Raw genomic sequence first — 18,396 nt, forward strand, 5'->3', positions numbered from 1 at the left:
TCTTGGAGAACTTATTTTCTATTTTCTCTGTTCAAGACTTAGCTCTCTATGTTTTGCATGCTGTTTTCTTACCTATTGATCCTTCATTTATCCAGTTGTCTTTATTTTGTTATCTATATATCTATATAACTTTCGTGTATGAAAATATGTATGTACATATAGTCCATTTTTTACTAGCTCTTTCTTAATTAACATGGGCAGCTATGTTCAGATCTTCTATTTATTCTGATCCAGAGTAGGCGAATTCTCTTGGCACTCATCCCACCTTAATTGAAGTCTTCATCCATCCGCAAGAGTTTGGGGGTTGAGTATTGTGGGTCATCAGTTTTTCTGTAGAAATCCAAAAAGGAAAGGACTTCCCAGCAGGGACCACAGTTTTGGAGGACTCCGTGTGGTGCAAATGTCCTTTGATAGAATATTTGGCTACTATCCAAGGCATGACTGGATAACCTAGAGGTTCGGTTGGGTCTCTCCCTGACAGAGTGGAGCTCTGGGCCCTAGAGAGCTCTAACAAAGTTTCCTGCCTCTGATGAGAGTTTCACCAAATCAGCAGAGGCTTCTACATCACAAGGTTTGCCTCTAGTTTCCTGTACTCCCTCAACCACTTACCTGCAAATCTCAGCATTTTTTTCCCAAATTACATTGTTTCTCTAGCATTGCTTCTAGAGGCTGAGGGGAGTAATAGAAACTGTACCAGGTCCACCAGGATGTTTGTTGCTATAGCCGTGCTTTTTGAAGTTTATGGCATGAGGTTATACCCCAGTCCCTATTGGTTTCCTGCTCGTAAATTGCATTCAGTTTCTTTCTCTTCATTTCCCCTTTTTTAATTATTGAGAGAGAGAGAGAGAGAGAGATTCTGTGTCTGTGCTTAACTCCATCTTTATACAGATATTCTCTCTTAGTTTAGGATTCATTTAAACAACATAATGGCCTTGGGTTTAGATGGTCTGCAGACCTTGGTGGGAAACCCGTTTTCATTCCTTATGATAGTAGTTTGCAATCAGGGTCAATTTCCCTGTCCCAGACGACATTTGACAATGTCTAAAGAATTTATTTATTTTTTTTTATCCAGAGAATTTAGATTATTGTGACTGGGGGATTCTGCTAGCATCTGGTGGGTAGAAGCCAAGGATGTTGCTGAACATTTTCTATGGTACCATCTGGTGGTACCATACTCACAGGAAAGCCCCACACAACAAAGGATTACCTGGCTTAAAGTGTCAACAGTGTCAAGGTTGAGAAACCTTTCTTTAGTAGCTCAGTGCTTTTGGGCAATTTTTTTAACTTCAGCTAAACTTTAGCAACTTGGTCTCTAAAATGAATGTCCAAGATCATTGATAAATGACAGGTTTTTAACGTTAATGATCATCTTAACTATATAATAATACCTTTCATTATTATCATCAGCATTATTAGCAATAAAACTGCCATTTTTTTGAACAGCTGTATAACTGCAAGCAATTACCTCACCTATTCTGATGTTTAATTATTGGACAGAGTTGAATTCACTTTGAGGGCAGCATTGTCTTTGGCTTACTCCTACTGTTCCAGCTGTTGCTTGTTTGAGACTCAGTTTTCTCATTTAGAAAATGGGAATAAGGGCAGCCCTGGTGGCTCAGCAGTTTAGCGCTGGTTTGTTGACTGTTGTTTTACTTACACTGTTTACCTTTTTCTTTTTAAAGAATCCTTGATTGTTTATGAGAAAAGCAGCTTCTTCTTGCCTTTTTTTTTTTTAATTGCAAGTCTGTCTTTTGCTTGCCTCCTTTTATGTAAATGCTTCATATTACACATTCCTCCAAACTCATTCAGCTGTATCCAGATAGCAGTAGACAGGCCCTGGAGTTTAGAGATAGAAATATTCATAGAGATCACCCAATTCTGATAGAAAAGCTGAGTCTCTACTTATGGAGACTTTAGTGCCAGGATAAAAGTGTGAGGGAAGAACAACTTCCAGCATGATGGCCAGAGAATTTGACTCTGGTGTTGGATCAGAGAGGTCCTTGTAAGGATTCTGACTTTGACTCTGTGAAACAAAAGGCTTAAATGTTTTACTTTGTCTTATTGGTAGAGAGTGGTTGTAGTTTAAATAGGCCCAATGTAGGGACGTCTGGGTGGCTCAGTGGCTGAGTGTCTGCCTTTGGCTCAGGTCATGGCCGCAGGGTCCTGGGATCAAGTCCTGCATTGGGCTCCCCTCGAGAAACCTGCTTCCCCCTCTGCCTATGTCTCTGCCTCTCTCTGTGTGGGTCTCTCATGAATAAATAAATAAAATATTTTTAAAAACAAATAAATAAATAGGCCCTATGTTGGTCATCTGCAGTGTAGGTAATAATACAGAAAAGTTGGGATGCCTGGGTGGCTGAGCATTTGCCTTCAGTTGAGAGCGTGACCCTGTAGTCTCAGGATCAAGTCCCACATTGGGCTCCCTGCATGGAGCCTGCTTCTCCCTCTGCCTGTGTCTCTGCTTCTCTCTTTCTCTCTCTCTCTCTCTCTCTCTCATGATAAATAAATAAAATCTTTTTTAAAAAATACAGAAAGTTATCTTACAATTCTCCTACCTTAAAACCAGTAAGTGGTTGGTGTAAGATGCCTGCCCAGGAATAAGATGGCCTGATACTGAAGGAGCCTGGCTTTTCAAACTCTTCTTCCTTGCTTTCAAGGCATAAAGGCAATATGGCCCTATCTCAGGGTTGATGAAAAGAGCTCTCCCTGGCCCATAGAAGTAATACATGAGACGGGAACTGCGGCACTGGTCTCGATCTGCCTGGCTCTGCAAGTTCATCTAACCAGCCCAGACCTGCCTTCCCAAAGGAAGTCTGGAGGGAGGCTGCAATGTATGCTCAACCATGTGCATATATGTGACTGTAAGTCCTTGAGTTTCAAATTTTTTCTTTGTTTTTTTCAAAGATTTTATTTATTTACTTGAGAGAGAGAGACAGAGAGAGTGTGCATGAGAGAGAGCATGAGTTGGGGAGTGGGGAGGAGAAGCAGATGTGGATCTCAATCCCAGGACCCCAGGATCATGATCTGAGCCAAAGGCAGACACTTAACTCACCTTGCCACTCAGGTGCCCCTGTAAGTCCTGTGAGTGTACAGCACAGAACATTGTAGAAATAGCATGAGCTTCAGAGTCAGGTCGATCTAGTTTCAAATTCCACATCTGCCATATACTAGTTGAGAGACATTGGAAAAGTCAGTTAATCTCTCTGAGACTCAGTTTTCTCATTTAGAAAATGGGAATAAGGGCAGCCCTGGTGGCTCAGCGGTTTAGCGCTGCCTTCAGCACAGGGCATGATCCTGGAGATCTGGGATTGAGTCCCACGTCAGGCTCCCTGCATGGAGCCTGCTTCTCCCTCTGCCTGTGTTTCTGCCTCTATCTCTTTCTCTGTGTCTCTCGTGAATAAATAAATAAAAACTTAAAAAAAAAAAGAAAATGGGAATAATAAGGTCCACCTAAGTAGCCAACAGATGGATCTTAAATGGTAGTTTGTACTTTTTCCTGCCCCTTTTAATCACATAGTTTTTGGCCCAAGGATACATTTTTATTTTTGTAAAATTTAGTCCAGTTTTGAAGCTCTGAAAGTTTCATTAGTGGCTGCATGTGATATTCTCCTTGTGTGACAGTTCGAGAAAAATAGCCATGACCAGACTAGGGAAAGCTGAAGAGAGATGGATTAAATTTGGGCAATGCTTGGAAAAGTGTGGAAGCCAGGCTTTTCTTTTATTGTTTGATTTAATGAATCTTAAAGGGGCTTCACCTTGGGAGGCACAAATCAATAATGTAACGTTAGTGTTGTCAGGGGCTTTTATGTCCACTTCTACAAAGAGGAAGTCTCCCAGATAACATCCAAGCCCAGCCAGGGAGGCATCGGGTTCTTAGAGAAGTAGATGATGGAGACCACTTGCAAGCAGGTGAGGAAACAGTTGATGGTGGTGATGCTTGTGATAGTGATAATGATGATAATGATGATTCCTGCCATTTATTTAGGCCCACTAATTGCAAGACCCTGCACTAAACACTTTGTGTATGTCCTCACACAACCCCATACTGTGTACTAACGTTGATATGACTATATATCTTTTACATATGAAAAAAAATTGAGGCCAAAAGAAAGTAATGGCTTGTCCAATATCCCCAGTCAATTAATGGATGAGGAAGGTTTTGGGAAAATAAGAGATATTTTTCCTTCCTACATGTTCGAGAGTGGTAATAAAGAAATCAGAAATTTTCCTTGAGAAATCCTCAGAGGCAATACCTAATAGGAACAACATTTTCTTTGCAGTTAGACAAACATAGGTTTGAACTCTGCCCTTGCCTCATGCCTGATTTTTTTCTGTGGCAAGAAAATGAATCTTTCTGAGATTCAGCCTTCTGAGCCCAGTGTCCTCACCCAGAAATGTGAAGATAAAAATGGATAAGTCAGGGGGGCCAGTGAAGCATCTGACTCTTGATTTGGGCTCAGATCATGAGATTGAGCCCTGCTTCAGTCTCCACATTCAGCAGGGACTGCTTCTCTCACTCCCTCTGCCTCTATCCCTTTCTCTCTCTCTCTCTCTCTCTCTCTCTCTCTCTCTCTCTCTTTCTCTCTCTTCCTCAAACAGAAGAAAAAGAAAGAGAAAAAGAAAAAAATAGATAAGTCATGGGGGTGGTTAATATGACTCAGTGAGGGCTTGTTGAGGTGCCTTATGGTGCACAAGACATGCTTGGTGAAAGTTAGCTTGTTTCTCAGGGGCCTAGAAAAGGGGCCAGAGCAGGGAAGGCCCTGGGTAGGGGTCCAGATGGACACCAGAGCTGAGGGGACTCCCAACTGTGGGTATAACACCAGGAAGACAACACAACAGTATGAAGGAAAGTGGCCTCTTGTCTCCAGAAAAAAATGTGAAGTTCCTAGGAGAAAGATGAAGCCATGTTGTAAAAAGTGTCATGTAGGCAGCCTAGGTGGCCCAGAGGTTTACTGCTGCCTTCAGCCTGGGATGTGATCCTGGAAACCAGGGATCGAGTCCCACATCGGGCTCCCTGCATGGAGCCTGCTTCCCCCTTTGCCTGTGTCTCTGCCTCTCTCTCTCTCTCTCTCTGTCATGAATAAATAAATAAAATCTTTAAAAAGTAATAAAAAATTAAAAAATAAAAAGTGCCACGTGCCCCAGGGAAATTTGTTGATCAGCTATCTGTGGATGGAAAATCCTACATTGGGATCCCTGGGTGGCGCAGTGGTTTGGCGCCTGCCTTTGGCCCAGGGCGCGATCCTGGAGACCCTGGATCGAATCCCACGTCGGGCTCCCGGTGCATGGAGCCTGCTTCTCCCTCTGCCTGTGTCTCTGCCTCTCTCTCTCTCTCTCTCTCTGTATGACTCTCATAAATAAATAATAATTAAAAAAAATGAAAATCCTACATTTAGAGAGAAAAATGCTATCATAACTCTTTCTAGGTCTTCTGGCCGATTTTGATCTCTCCCAATTTAACATGAGAATCTTTGTGGACATTTGAGAGTGACTTCTCACCCTAACACATCTGATTATGTTTGAATCATGGAGACTTAACCATGATGAGACCATCATCTCAGGATGAGTGAGTCCAACACTCTTCTGTCCATATGAACCTGTGCCCCATCCAAGAGCAAAGACCAGTGTTCCTTTGATCCCACCTGTGGACTAGAAAAGGAGGAATAAGGAAAATGACACAGTTGCCATCCTTCAGGCAGAATCTAGCATGCTCTATATCCCACCCACCAGACCTGCTTTAAGTGGCCAAATACCATGTTGACTCTAAGGTGCTTTTTGTCATGTACTCCCACAGGTTCTAAATCTCAAGAGATATTCATCATAAGTCTCCATATCTCTAACACATACACAGGTGTCTGGCACAAGGCACAAGAAGCAATCGTGAAGTCTTCTCACTTTGGAATGTCAGGGCCCTAGCTTCACGCTGGCAGACAAAACGAGGGGCTTAGAGCCCAGTGTATCCCAGAAAAGGACAGAATCCCTGATGAGCATACCATCAATAAATACCGGAGCAGATGCCATGAAATTCCAATCAGAAGAATTTATAATGTGAAGGCAGATATTATATAGTGAGAAATAAATAAACAGAAATTGTCAGTCAAACTCCTGGCAGCTGGGGCCAGCATCAGAGGCAGTAAATGAACTAACTCCATAAATCACATTTATGATCAGCCCCATTGCACATAATTTTGCCAGTGGGGCTTTCCATTATGTAGCAGGAAACAGTGGCTTGTTGCATCCCATAGAGATAGGAAATGAGGATAGCCAGTGTGCCCCGGTGTCAGACCATGATTGAAACATCACCCTGCTCTTGAGGTCAATGTATGCAGAAAGGTCTTGGGAGAAGGGTTCTGGCTTCCCACCTGGAGTAAAATCCAGGAGAAGGTCAAGGCTCCTGCTGAATTCTGGCTAGATGTATCTCAAAGCCCTAAAACTTAGCATACACAAATGAGGGAAAAAAGGTGAGAAGTTGACTCTGTTCTAGAAGGAGCATTGTGAGTCTCTTTATCAAAAACTTTTCCCTTAGCCATCACCCCAAGTCACAAACTAAAATTCTGTCCTTCTTTGCCTTCCCTCTGCATCTTATTATGCCCTTGCTTTTAGCCATATAGACCATCTTCTGTTGACTTCTGTGGGATCCAGAGTATGGGGCAAAGTCTCCAGGCTCTAGCACATTGTAATACATCTAACATAAAAGCCCTCCTCAATTTATTACATAAATAAATGAATGAATGATTATCCTAAAAGAGTCTTTCAAACACATTTCTCTTCTGTTTTCTTGGCTTAGAATCCTCCACTGTGGTCTTGGGCAAAATTTCTATCTATGTGATAGGAAGTATACAGTGGTAATTAAGACTGTATATTTCATAGGCTCCTGGATTGACTCAGTGGGTTAAACAACTGCCTTCAGCTCAGGTCATGATCTCAGAGTCCTGGGATCAAGCCCTGTGTTGGGCTCCCTGCTAAGTGGGCAGTCTGCTTCTCCTTCTCCCTCTGCCCCTCCCCCTGCTCATGCTGTCTCCCTCAATCTCTCTCTCTCTCTCTCTCAAATAAATAAATAAAATCTTTTTTAAAAAAAGACTATATATGTTAAATCCAACTGCTGGGTTCAAACTCTACCTCTGCCTCAAGTAACTGAGCAGCCTTGAACAGTTACCTAACCTTTGAGGCTTGATTAGCACATCTATGCAACAGAAATATTAATATCTGTCCCTTCTGAAAATAATTAAAGAGAACTTGGCAAACAGTGACTTTTGACCTAAGTATGAATGTCCATTATTCAGTCCTGGCACCATTCCTATTCTATGGTCTCTTTCCATTGTATTGTAGCATTTGTCAGTTAAGACTGCTTGAGCTGGAGCAACAAAAGGAGTGTGTGCAAGTCCTCAAAAGTCTGAGGAGAAAAGGACTATGACTAAGATACTCAAAGATTTGTCGATTCAATCCAAGAATTGTGCTTTCCCCTGAGGTTTGGCTACCAGACAATGAGCTATAGTCAAAAGATGGCCTTATCCAACAAATTCTCCCAGACTGTACCATCCAGTTCTCCATAATAAGACTGAAACTCCCAGAGAATTTTCCAGGGAAGATGCCCCTCCCTACTTCACTGCCTTAAAGTCATTCTCTGCTCATCAGCAAGTGGCAAGCAGGGCAGTAATTAGACCCTCTGCTGAGCCCTGCAGTGGCGATTTGAATAATTGAGAACATTGCAAGCCTTGGTGATGGAAGGAAAAGAGAGGCTAAAATAGAACATCTCCCTGGTTAATAGCTAAGTAACCTTGAGCATCCCAGTAGGATGAAGGCATAGGGTATGGCCCAGGCCAAAGAGCCCCCCGCCATGCCTTGAAATATTAAGATAATGTGTTCTGAGAGGTTCAAGCAGCATTCCTGGTGGCTTCCTCTATATATGTCCATAATCCATGCCATGAAATTTTTTTGTTTGCTTAAAATAATTTTTTATTGCCCAGGATATTTTTTTCTTGTGTCTTATTTTGTTTGTTTTCTTTTTAAATAACTATAAATTCAAGCTTAGGGAAGCTTGCTTTGTCTTGGAAGAAAAAAGAAACAGTAACAAGAAAGCTGTTCTATCATTTGCTAACCTGATCACATTTTAAGAGAGAGATGATAGTCATCTTGTAAGAGTAAAATTTATACCATGAACAATGCAGGTTTAAGTCTGGTGGCACTAAAAGGAGACAATAGCATTGTTGACAAAATTATAATCTGCTGGTGGCATTTGAGGAAAAGAAGCTCTTGCAAATTTCTAAATAACAGTAAACTCTGTTAGGAAATTCTAAAGTGTCTTACAGGCCAAAAAGGGAATGAGGCTAGTAAAATGCCTCAAAAGAGTTTGAATAAAATACTGGATTGGAGAGTTACTGGACCTTAGATATGTAAAAATAGGGTGGTAGGTTGGGTCATGCTTACAATGGTCTCAAGTTCAAATAAACTACTGTGACAATGCACCACTTCACAGGTCACACGCTTTTCCAAGGCTGTTCTTTCCTTTCCTTCAGTAGGTGTTGGCAGAAGGTGTGTTCAGTCGCTTTCCAATATAGATGCCTAGCCCCAAAGCCAAAACATGAGAGAGGAAAAGAGACGGAATGAACACCTTAAGGAATTCTGCGGAGAAAATACCCCTTTATTCATGGCTCCACTTTTCCTCATGCTTCAAGAGACGGAGCCTTTGGGGTGTCTGAAGTGGAACTCCTTAGGTGGAATGTTTTCAGGTCTACTGGACCAGTCGGACACCCAGCCTACACTTTTCCTCAAAGCATCAACTTCTTTCTCTCCTTCTGCAGCCTCTTCTTCTGACTGAGAGCTATGGTCCCTGCTGGTGTGCATCTCCACATCACACATAATCTGCCCATTTTCTTGTGGGGAAGGGCTGTCACAGTGAGAGCTGGCTCTTGAACTACTCTGTCCTGATTCATGCTGTGCATCCAAAAGAATCTTCTCCACGTCTCCATTGTGGATAGAGGATGAGGAAGGTACATATTCTAGCCCCCCATTTTTCCCAGTGCCATTATCATTGCCATTGCTGCTGTTCATGGATAGCTCCACCCAGGAACTGTTGAACCCGGCTGGCGGGGGCAAAGGCTGTTCACCTTCCTCGCAGTTGTTGTTGTTGTTGTGTGGGGGCGGCGGCTGCTCTACTAAATGAGACTACATTGTGGGGCTACTGAAGGAGCTGCGGCGCAGCAGGACCATCTCTGGTTCTCAGGCAGCAACATCCATGCCAAGAATTAACCCTTCACCAAGGACATCAGCTTTGATAAAATTGCATCTCCACGTTATGTTTAATGAGTGCAATCCTGGCACTTCTGCTATTGATGCTATGAGAGGCAACCTCCAGGTTTATTTTCAGGAATGGTCAGTTGCTATTTCAGAAGTTTGTTAGGTGATTGCCTCCTTGTGTCACCCCTGGGGTGATGATTTTTTAAAAGCATGATGTCTTTATAAAACAACAGTATTAGTTATATCTTTCAGTATTGAAGGAGGCTTTTATTTGAGAAGTTGTTCCAGTTTTTATTTACCTAAGAATCCTAACTACAGGTAGGTAGTTGAACGAGATTATCAATCAAGGATCTTCCCTGCCCAGAAGTCCATAAATGTATCCAATTCTTGGATTCTCATTCCAAAATAAATGCCAAATAATGGATTACAAGGATGTGAGGACACTCTAAAGTACAGATGTGAGTCCTTGGGGCCTTTGACCTTCCTGTACAGCAGGAAGGACCCCTTTCCAAGAAGGATGGGCTGAGGGTTTCAGGTATGTGGGATAAGATCTCCTGTCTCTCACTGCACTTCAATCTGTTGCCATCACTGGTCTAAATAATGAAAAAGCCAAGCAATCAGGCCTAGATTTTAGAGGGCATTCCAAATCCTACCTTGAGAAGCATCTACAATTGCCTTCAGTGGCCCACTGCTAACATTGATGCTGCCATAAGAAGTCACCAATGCAAGACCAGCCACAGACTGGGGAGAAGAGATATTTACTCGCTACTTCCATGCTGTCAGATTGTTCAGAATTCTGGATCCTGAGTAGTTTTGGTAAGTGAGGTTCATGAAGCATAGTTGTGGCACTTTGAATACTATAAAAATGATCTGGGATCCCTGGGTGGCTCAGCAGTTTAGCGCCTGCCTTCGGCCCAGGGTGTGATCCTGGAGACCTGGGATCAAGTCCCACACCAGGCTCCCTGAATGGAGCCTGCTTGTCCCTCTTGCCTGTGTCTCTGCCTCTCTCTCTCTGTGTGTGTGTCTCTCATGAATGAATGAATGAATGAATGAATGAATAAATAAATAAATAAAGAAATAAAGAAATAAATTTATCTGGGCCTTTAAGAATGAGAAATTCAGTTCAACTCAACAAATGTATAAACTTAGTATATTAAGTATATACTATGCACATATCACTGTACAGACAACATCAGCCCTTGCCTAGAAAGATTAATTCAAGCTCCACTTACTTACCAGAAAAAGTATATATACTTTTTATACTTTTTATACTTCAGTATATATACTGAAGATTTTTGTTCCAGGTCTACAAGGGCCTAATCATGACCTTGTAATTTATATGACAGTGTGGCAAGGGCCAGATGAGAAGTATGGTTTATTACAAGGGACAATTGAAGGAGAACTGTTTCTGTTCTTTAGGTACAGTTCTTTCAAAGGGATATAACCTTCAAAAAGGCCACTTGGGTTTATTTCCATTTGGAGCCATATATATTATATATTTTTTGAAAATTGCTATGAGCAGGTTATTCTAGGGATAATGACATGTTTAATACATGGAGATTACAGAGAGATTTCAATTATCTTCTGAAACCCAAATGTGGTATTGCAACTTAATCCTTAACAGTGGGCTTTGAAGGGGTATATGCTTAGAGAAAACAGACAAGTATACCAACAGGTACAGACAAGCAGCTGGTCTAGAAAGGGTTGGCACACAACCTAGGCTCTCAATTTTCCTGAATTTAATTCTTCTTTTAATATCATTTGATATTGTGTGATAAGATTTAAACCCTTCAACTGGTAGCTTTAAACCCTGGCAACATTGCCCCCCTGGGGGACACTGAGCAATATTTGAAGACATTTCTGGATGACACAGCCTAGGAGGGCAACAGAGAGGAGGAGGAGAGCTTCTAATAAAAATGCTGATAAACATCCTAGAAGGCACGGGTCAGCCCCCCACAACAGAGAATTCTCTGGTCCAAAATGTTACCAGTGTCAAGGTAGGGGGACCCTGCTTTAAATCTTTCCAAATCTCTGTTGACCTGTCACAATTGAAATTACAACCTGAACCTCCCTGTCTCTTTCCCACAACCCATCAGTGCATTTGAAAGAAATCAATGGAAGGAAGTCTTGAAGTCTCATCACAGGAAGTACATTATATGAAGGAAAGAAGAAAATAAGATGTGGAAAAAGGAAGGGAAAATGGAAAGTAAAGAATTAAGAGAAAGAGTTTTACAGTAATTAGGTCTTTGAGTACCTGGGTAGCTCAGTCGGTTAAGTGGCTGACTCTTGATTTTGGCTCAGGCCAGGATCTCAGGGTTCTGGGATCAAGCCCTGCATTGGGTTCCATGTTCAACAGGGAGTCTGCTTGAGATTCTCTTTTTCCCTCTGCCCCTCCCCCGACTTGTACTTGTGCTCTAAAGCAAATAAATAAATATTCAATTAGATCAAAGAATCCTAAAATCTCTGGGATAAAAGAATATCCATGGGAACATATTTTATAGTATCTTAAAAATGTAACTGAAATTATTTTAACTAGGAGATTAAGGAGTGACAGGATAGCACAACAACATAGAGCTGGGTCCTGCCTCAAATCATAAAAGTGTGTATGTGTTTCTTGAAACACTCATCTCAATCCAATATTCATCCTAGGAACTACCTTAAACATTGTGTAAGCTACTTTTGCTCTCAGAAAACCTGGGTCCCAGCTCTCAAGATGATACTGGATCCTATAATCTTTGCACACATTTGGACTTCATCAAACTTCAATCTACCTTTAAACCCAACAGTCTTCTTTACTAAATAACAAATCCAAATAAAACAAGGGCATTCATGTTTTATACTTTATTTGAGAAGAGACCCTACATAAACTATGTCAGGAGGATACAGGTCTACACACAGTTTCATCAATCAATAAATGGATTTGTTAACATAACATTGAAGATATGATACCATGAGCAAGACAGACATATGACCAAGAAGTATTTACAACTATCACATATGATATATTTATACTGGAGATGGATATATACATATATACATGTACATGTGCATATACATACATATGTCCATACATACACACACATATATACATATATATGTATAAAATGTTTTTAAGCAAAAAACCAAGAAAAGAGTTTGTCTTCTTGTAGCAATTAACCATTTGAAAGTGAAGAATGGTTGGTTTTCATTAATGTCATGGTGTTAAATCTCTGCCCCCACATTTAACTTCAACACTGATAGATTCCGATGAAGACATATGTTTGCCTTGGGATGGAAACATGAGGGTGAAGAATGAGGTGATGGGTACGGGGCTGAGTGAAGGACATGCACAATGGGAGAAGTGACCTTTGGTGATACCATTAAATCATCCTTTTGTATTAAACATAAATTATTAATACAATTTAAAAAAATAATTTTCTGTTTTCTTTTGAAGTTGGAGAGGAAAATAGGGTGGGGTAGGAAATAGAGAAAGGGAGGGCACTTGCCTTTTCAACACATCCCTCAGTACCAACTGAGAACACATCCTCCTACCCTGGGGCCATCTTACCAAGTTAGAATCCATATTTTTTGCATAAACGACACCTTTACAAAAGAATTATATTTAAACCATGAGCCTCTTCTCTGAAGGCAAATACAATCATTTTAACTAAATTGATTCTCTAACATTTGCCAGGATGTAAATAAACTTAGCACAGCCAATGGATTTATTTGTCATAAAGGAAAAGAATGGAAAAAATAGTGCCTCAAGGAAGGGTTACTATTAGTAAAACCCAGTTTACTAAAACCTCAGTCACCCATCTTAAGTTAACAACTTTGGGATCCAAATAATGAGAAACAAGTATAATCATCATGTTCCAGTGGCCTGGGGAAAAAATAAACAAGGATCATGATGAAATATTTCTAAATCATTAAATAGAACTGAGGAACAATCCATTGTATTAAAATAAATGATGTAAAATCCACTTGAGCACACCTCAGCTCTGCTGCTGTCAAGGTCTCCTCCATGAATGGTGACTTGGCTGTATTATATCCACTGTTGAACATTTCCCAAGCCATGCCACATTTCCCCCCCTAAACTCTGTAAGATTAGCTTGGCCTCAGAATGAGTGTGTGCATGTATCACGTGTCCACATGCCACATACACCTTGTTCAGCAGTTGCCATAATCCAAGTAACGCTTCAGATGGCCAATATATTTATATAAACAGTAGGAAATACACACAAACACATGGGATCAGACAAGATATAATCACTTTACATATATTTAGTACAGAAAGCTTAGGGATAGGGATGAAAATCAGCTATAGCAGCACCTTAACTTCATTTGCAAAATTCTTCTCTGAGAATATAACATCCTACTAGTGCACTGAAGTAGGTACCAGCTGATTTTCCAGATATTGAAAGTTTGCTGCACAACATCAGCCTAAAGATAAAGGGACATGTAATGTCCAGTAGGAAACAAATCAGTGTACATCATTTACACGGCAATAAATCCTTCATTTCCCTTGAAATAAGATATGTAAAGTAGCACTTAGTTTAATACAAGTTTTGTTCTGCTTTAGACCTAGCTGTAAAAAGCCATTCATGCAAAAAATTACCTCCAGTTTTAGCTGGATGTTTAAAGGACACTTCTCCTTAAAACAAATCCCTTTCACATAGGGAAGGGGGAAATAATCCCACTCAAGACAGCCAGTGTTGACTGACAGTGGAAAATACAAGACTTTGGTGTTTGTAGGGCATTTTCCTTAAGAACCCAGAAGTAGCACTGAGCTCACCTCTAAGTAAGCAGAGGGCTAGACGTGCCCTTGAATGTTGTAGGAATTTTCCAGAAAAAGTATTGAGAACCTCCATACAATTTTATTCTCTGGCCTGTTCCCTCCTGAGGCTTTCATTGGCATCACCTCTACTTCTAAAGATGTCTGCTTCTGTATCTCCAGTCTTAGACTACACTTCTCCCTGCCCAGTGGATCATTTGTTTCCCACCAGTCAATCTACAACTCCTTCCTCTCTGTTTTAAGGGAAGGAAATTTCTCTTACTGAGCTTTCCTAAAGCTGTTGCACTATCTATCATCTACACATTCTTTCTAAACGAAGATTGTTTGTTGATTTCAATATAAAACAAAGCTCCACCATCCTAAAGGACTTGAATAGAGAATGTTTGACCCTGCTTTCCCCTAGGTATCACACAAATAATCTAGAGGAACTCATGCCTTTCTTGCATGGCAAGTGTGAGCCCTGGAATGGGAAACCCTCAAGAGGACAAGGAAAGAAAAAGGATGGCTTCTCCTCAGACCCACTCCAAGGTTAAAAATCACAATTTCATCAAACTTGTTCCTATGATATCTGGCTCTAGCCTGTTGCTATCACTTGTGGTGCTATCACTTGATTTACCCTAAAAAGAATCATAGACCACTAAATGTTATGAATTATGAGAAACAACACTGAAGGTAGAGGGGTGGGTAGTAGAGAGGGTACAGAGGAATATTCGGAGCCTTGGATGGTCCAGAAGGAGTTGAAATTGAATTTATTTAACATCTGTGAAATAGAAGACAGTATTTAAGATGATATCTGCAGTAACTGTCTTGCTTTCACAGCCATGGGGCCATCCTGACAAAAGTGAAGAGGACACAGCTGATTCGTTAAGGAAAGACAATGCTACCTCTAAGATGGCATCTATGCACTATTGTTCTAAATGACAGCTGGCCAGTCACAACACAAAATGAAAACATTTGTTTCTGTTATGCTCATTTTCTCAGGGACCCCCTCAGTCTGGCGTGACTGAAGTTTTTAAGAATCCATTTGCATTGTTAAAGGCAAAGTTAGCTGCTGAACAAGACTCAGGACTGAAGAGCTGCCTCTGACATTCAAAGCAGTGTCCCTCCCCCCACCCCCACCCCAGTTTCCAAAATGCCTACGAACAGCGTCACTAGCCCCTTTTTTTGTCTTCAAAGTTCATAGCTCCTGTTCAACTCCTCTGAAACATTTCCTACAATGAATACAGAATGAAATGCGGACTCATGCATTGTAGGAATTGCACAGACATTTTAAAAAGGAAGAAATTGCCAATGATCAGTCCCCCTTGTGGGAGTTTACAAGTCAATGGTGCCATGTGAGGACTTTCTGCAGGGGCTTCCTCTGCCAAAGTCCTCCATTCATATCTAAGGATCTTTCTTTCCATTCCTCTGAGCCAGGAGACTTGGCCGCATTAGTCCAACCCCCATCATTTGTTAGCTAGCAAGTTGAGAATGTGACAGAAACAACTAAGCCACTGGGCTCAGAACTAAATAAAAGATGTAAACACCTGAATTTAAGAATTTAAGTCTTGCAGATTGAGGCCCCACTGGATAAGAAATAAAGGAAAAACCTATCCTTCCTTGCCTGGAAGGCCAATCAGGATAGAAGGCCTTGGTTCAATTGAGGGAGGTGTTTGCTGTCCCTGGTGCTGAAAACAGATACCCAGGAAGAATCACTGGCAGGCCAGAAACTACGCCTTCATCAGATTGAAAACTCTTTTAGCAGATGCTGACTTTAGGTGGCAGGTCCCAAAATATGTTTCAAATGTCTCTTCTTAAATGAGACATTTGAAGTACTATTGCCATTTTAAATGATAGTAGCCCCTAAGTGACACTAGTTTTCTAGCAGGACAGAGTTAATGCATTGCCATAACACCAGTGAGAAACTCTTCAAACTTCCTCCCCATTCATTCCCTACCAGCATATTCCCTCATGTGATTCCAGGACACCTAACTCTTAGAAAAGAAGACTACAAATGGATGCAGCTAGGGGCTGCAGAAATTGCCCACTGACTTCTTTTTCCCAATACCAGTTACAGACATGGGATTGATTTGGCTTGCTGTGATTAAATGTTCCTGAAGGAAATATTTGGATAAAACTATACCACATACTGGAACATGGTCCCTGAATTCCTCTCCACACCTAATTTTATTGTCACATTTTGAGAAACTGAGCAGAGCTTTTACTGTGTTTGAGAGAAGATCTAAATACATAATCGTAACTACTTCCTAACTGGCCCCATCCCCCCTTTCAGCCAACACACACACACACACACATACATACACACACACACACGCACACACACAAAATCTTAGAAGTGAAACCTATTGAGAAAGAACATGAATCTTCACTTAATAGTACACAAATCTTTTCCAGAGAAAGCAGGACTGCTGTTTTCTCTCATATTCAAAGTGAGAGTTTTCTTGTCTTGACTTGCTTTCTTTTCATTGTATTTTGACAATGCCCTTGAGCTCACCTGCCATAGCCCACACACATAAACAAGAAGGGTCCTTGACTCTGTGGGGCCACAGGAAATTAACATGGGTCATTTTGGTTGCCTCCAACTCCACTGGGCTTGGGGGAACTTTTGCTTTCAGACATGAACTATAATCAATCTTTTCCAGCCTTGAAAAGGAAATATCCCAATGGCCTCCAAGAAAGGCTAAATTCTCAGAGAGAGGAAAGGGGAAAAAAGCATTAAAATAAGTTCTTCTTGTTCCTGTTAACATATTAGATCAAATTTTCCATATCCAGTGAGGTATTTCTCAAACGATGCCTCTGAAATCCTTAAATAATCAGCCTTGTCACTAGGAAGCTACACACTGAAACGACTTGTTCAAGGCAGGCCTCCACAATACTGTGAAGGAGGTTACCGCCTCAGGATTATCAGAATGAATTATGGAACTCTGCCCTAAACCAGTTTGCATTCTCCAATTTCACACCATAATTTAAAATCCTAGTCATAACCCAATTTGGACTCTCATTTCAAAGAAAGCTGAAATGCTTTCTGTCTGCTAGACAGCTACAGGGGGAAAATCATCTGAACAGAGGTCCAACATGAAGATGTTGCTTTTCTATATAAAACAAACAAAAATGGAGCCCAAGATTAAAAGAGAAATGAGAAGCCTGAACTTGAGCAAAGTATTTGTAGATTTGTTAGGATTTCAGGTATTCGGCTTTATTATGATTCCTTTTTGGAGTGACTCCCCCTTTTTTAAAATCATCCACAGCTCTTAGTTACATCACACCTGGTTGTGGCTTGGAGATCTAAAGGAAATCACACTCCAAAGATTTAACTTGCCAACTAGTCACCATTTGCAAAGTACTTAAAATAGTGGCTGATGTTACAAACACCTGGGATTTTTTTAGGGCCTGTAAAAATGACTTCACTGCTGTAACCTTGGCAATCTGGCCTCGGGATTTACTGTTGAAGGGGGGGAAGGAGGTTCATTTTCAATCAGATGAATTTCTCAGTGGGAATCCCACTCACACCTATTTGTTGGTGCTCAAGGCTATCAGAAGTGTGGTTTAGCATTTGGTTTTCACTCAAGCAGTTCATTCTATCTTAGGGTTATTTCCCCATGTACAAAATGCTGGCCCCAGAATGAACATAATACTACTTCAGGTTCATTATTACTTTGGGTGCCTCCTGAAAGATTAGTTTTACCACCTAATTTATACAGGAAGCTTTCTATAGTCTTCAGTTAAAAAAAACTTTACCCTTAAATCTACAGAATTTCATAAAATCAACAATATGATACAGAGTTAAATGCAACAGGAGATGCCATTTTGCTATAAAATGTCCAGGGTTCCAGGCCTGAAAACAAAACCTACCAACAATCCCTCTTCAATGAGGGATGAATGGGTAAGTCGTCCTCTTTCTGCTTGTATTTTTGTAATGGTATTCTCCATCTCTCAATGCTCAATGGTCATCATTCAAAGAGAAAATTGCCAATGCTATAATTCTAGAAACCAGACTGCAGGAGGGATTTCAGAAATTTGAAGGAAAAGCTTTTTGTGCACCTCAAAACAAGGCACATTACAGAGCAGCTCACAGCTCAGCACCAGCAAGCCTATTTGCAACACTCACAGCCCAAGAGTGGGTCCTGTGGTGCTCACAAGCACTTTGACAGCTATGACCTCATTAGGTGCTCATTATAAGCCTCTGTGACAGGAAAGGGGTTGTTAGCAGCTTTTTTGTTGATTAAGAAACTGAGGCACAGAAGGGATAATGCTTTTCAGCAGAAGTAGAGCTCAGAGGTCCCCTGTCTCCTAGGCCCATCCTCCTCCTCCACTTCACTCACCATTTTAATCATAGTATTTAAAATTGACCCCATGTCTTTCCTAAGAAATAAAAGTGAAAAAAA

At 41.0% G+C, this 18,396-nt stretch overlaps 1 pseudogene; it reads right to left on the reverse strand.

Annotated features, from left to right (window-relative positions):
* Nucleotides 1–8,399: 8,399 nt before the first annotated feature.
* Nucleotides 8,400–9,266, reverse strand: LOC112921911 (BCL2/adenovirus E1B 19 kDa protein-interacting protein 3-like pseudogene; annotated as a pseudogene).
* Nucleotides 9,267–18,396: the final 9,130 nt, after the last annotated feature.

Source organism: Vulpes vulpes, chromosome 14 (assembly GCF_048418805.1).
Source record: "Vulpes vulpes isolate BD-2025 chromosome 14, VulVul3, whole genome shotgun sequence".
NCBI classification, from domain to species: domain Eukaryota; kingdom Metazoa; phylum Chordata; class Mammalia; order Carnivora; family Canidae; genus Vulpes; species Vulpes vulpes.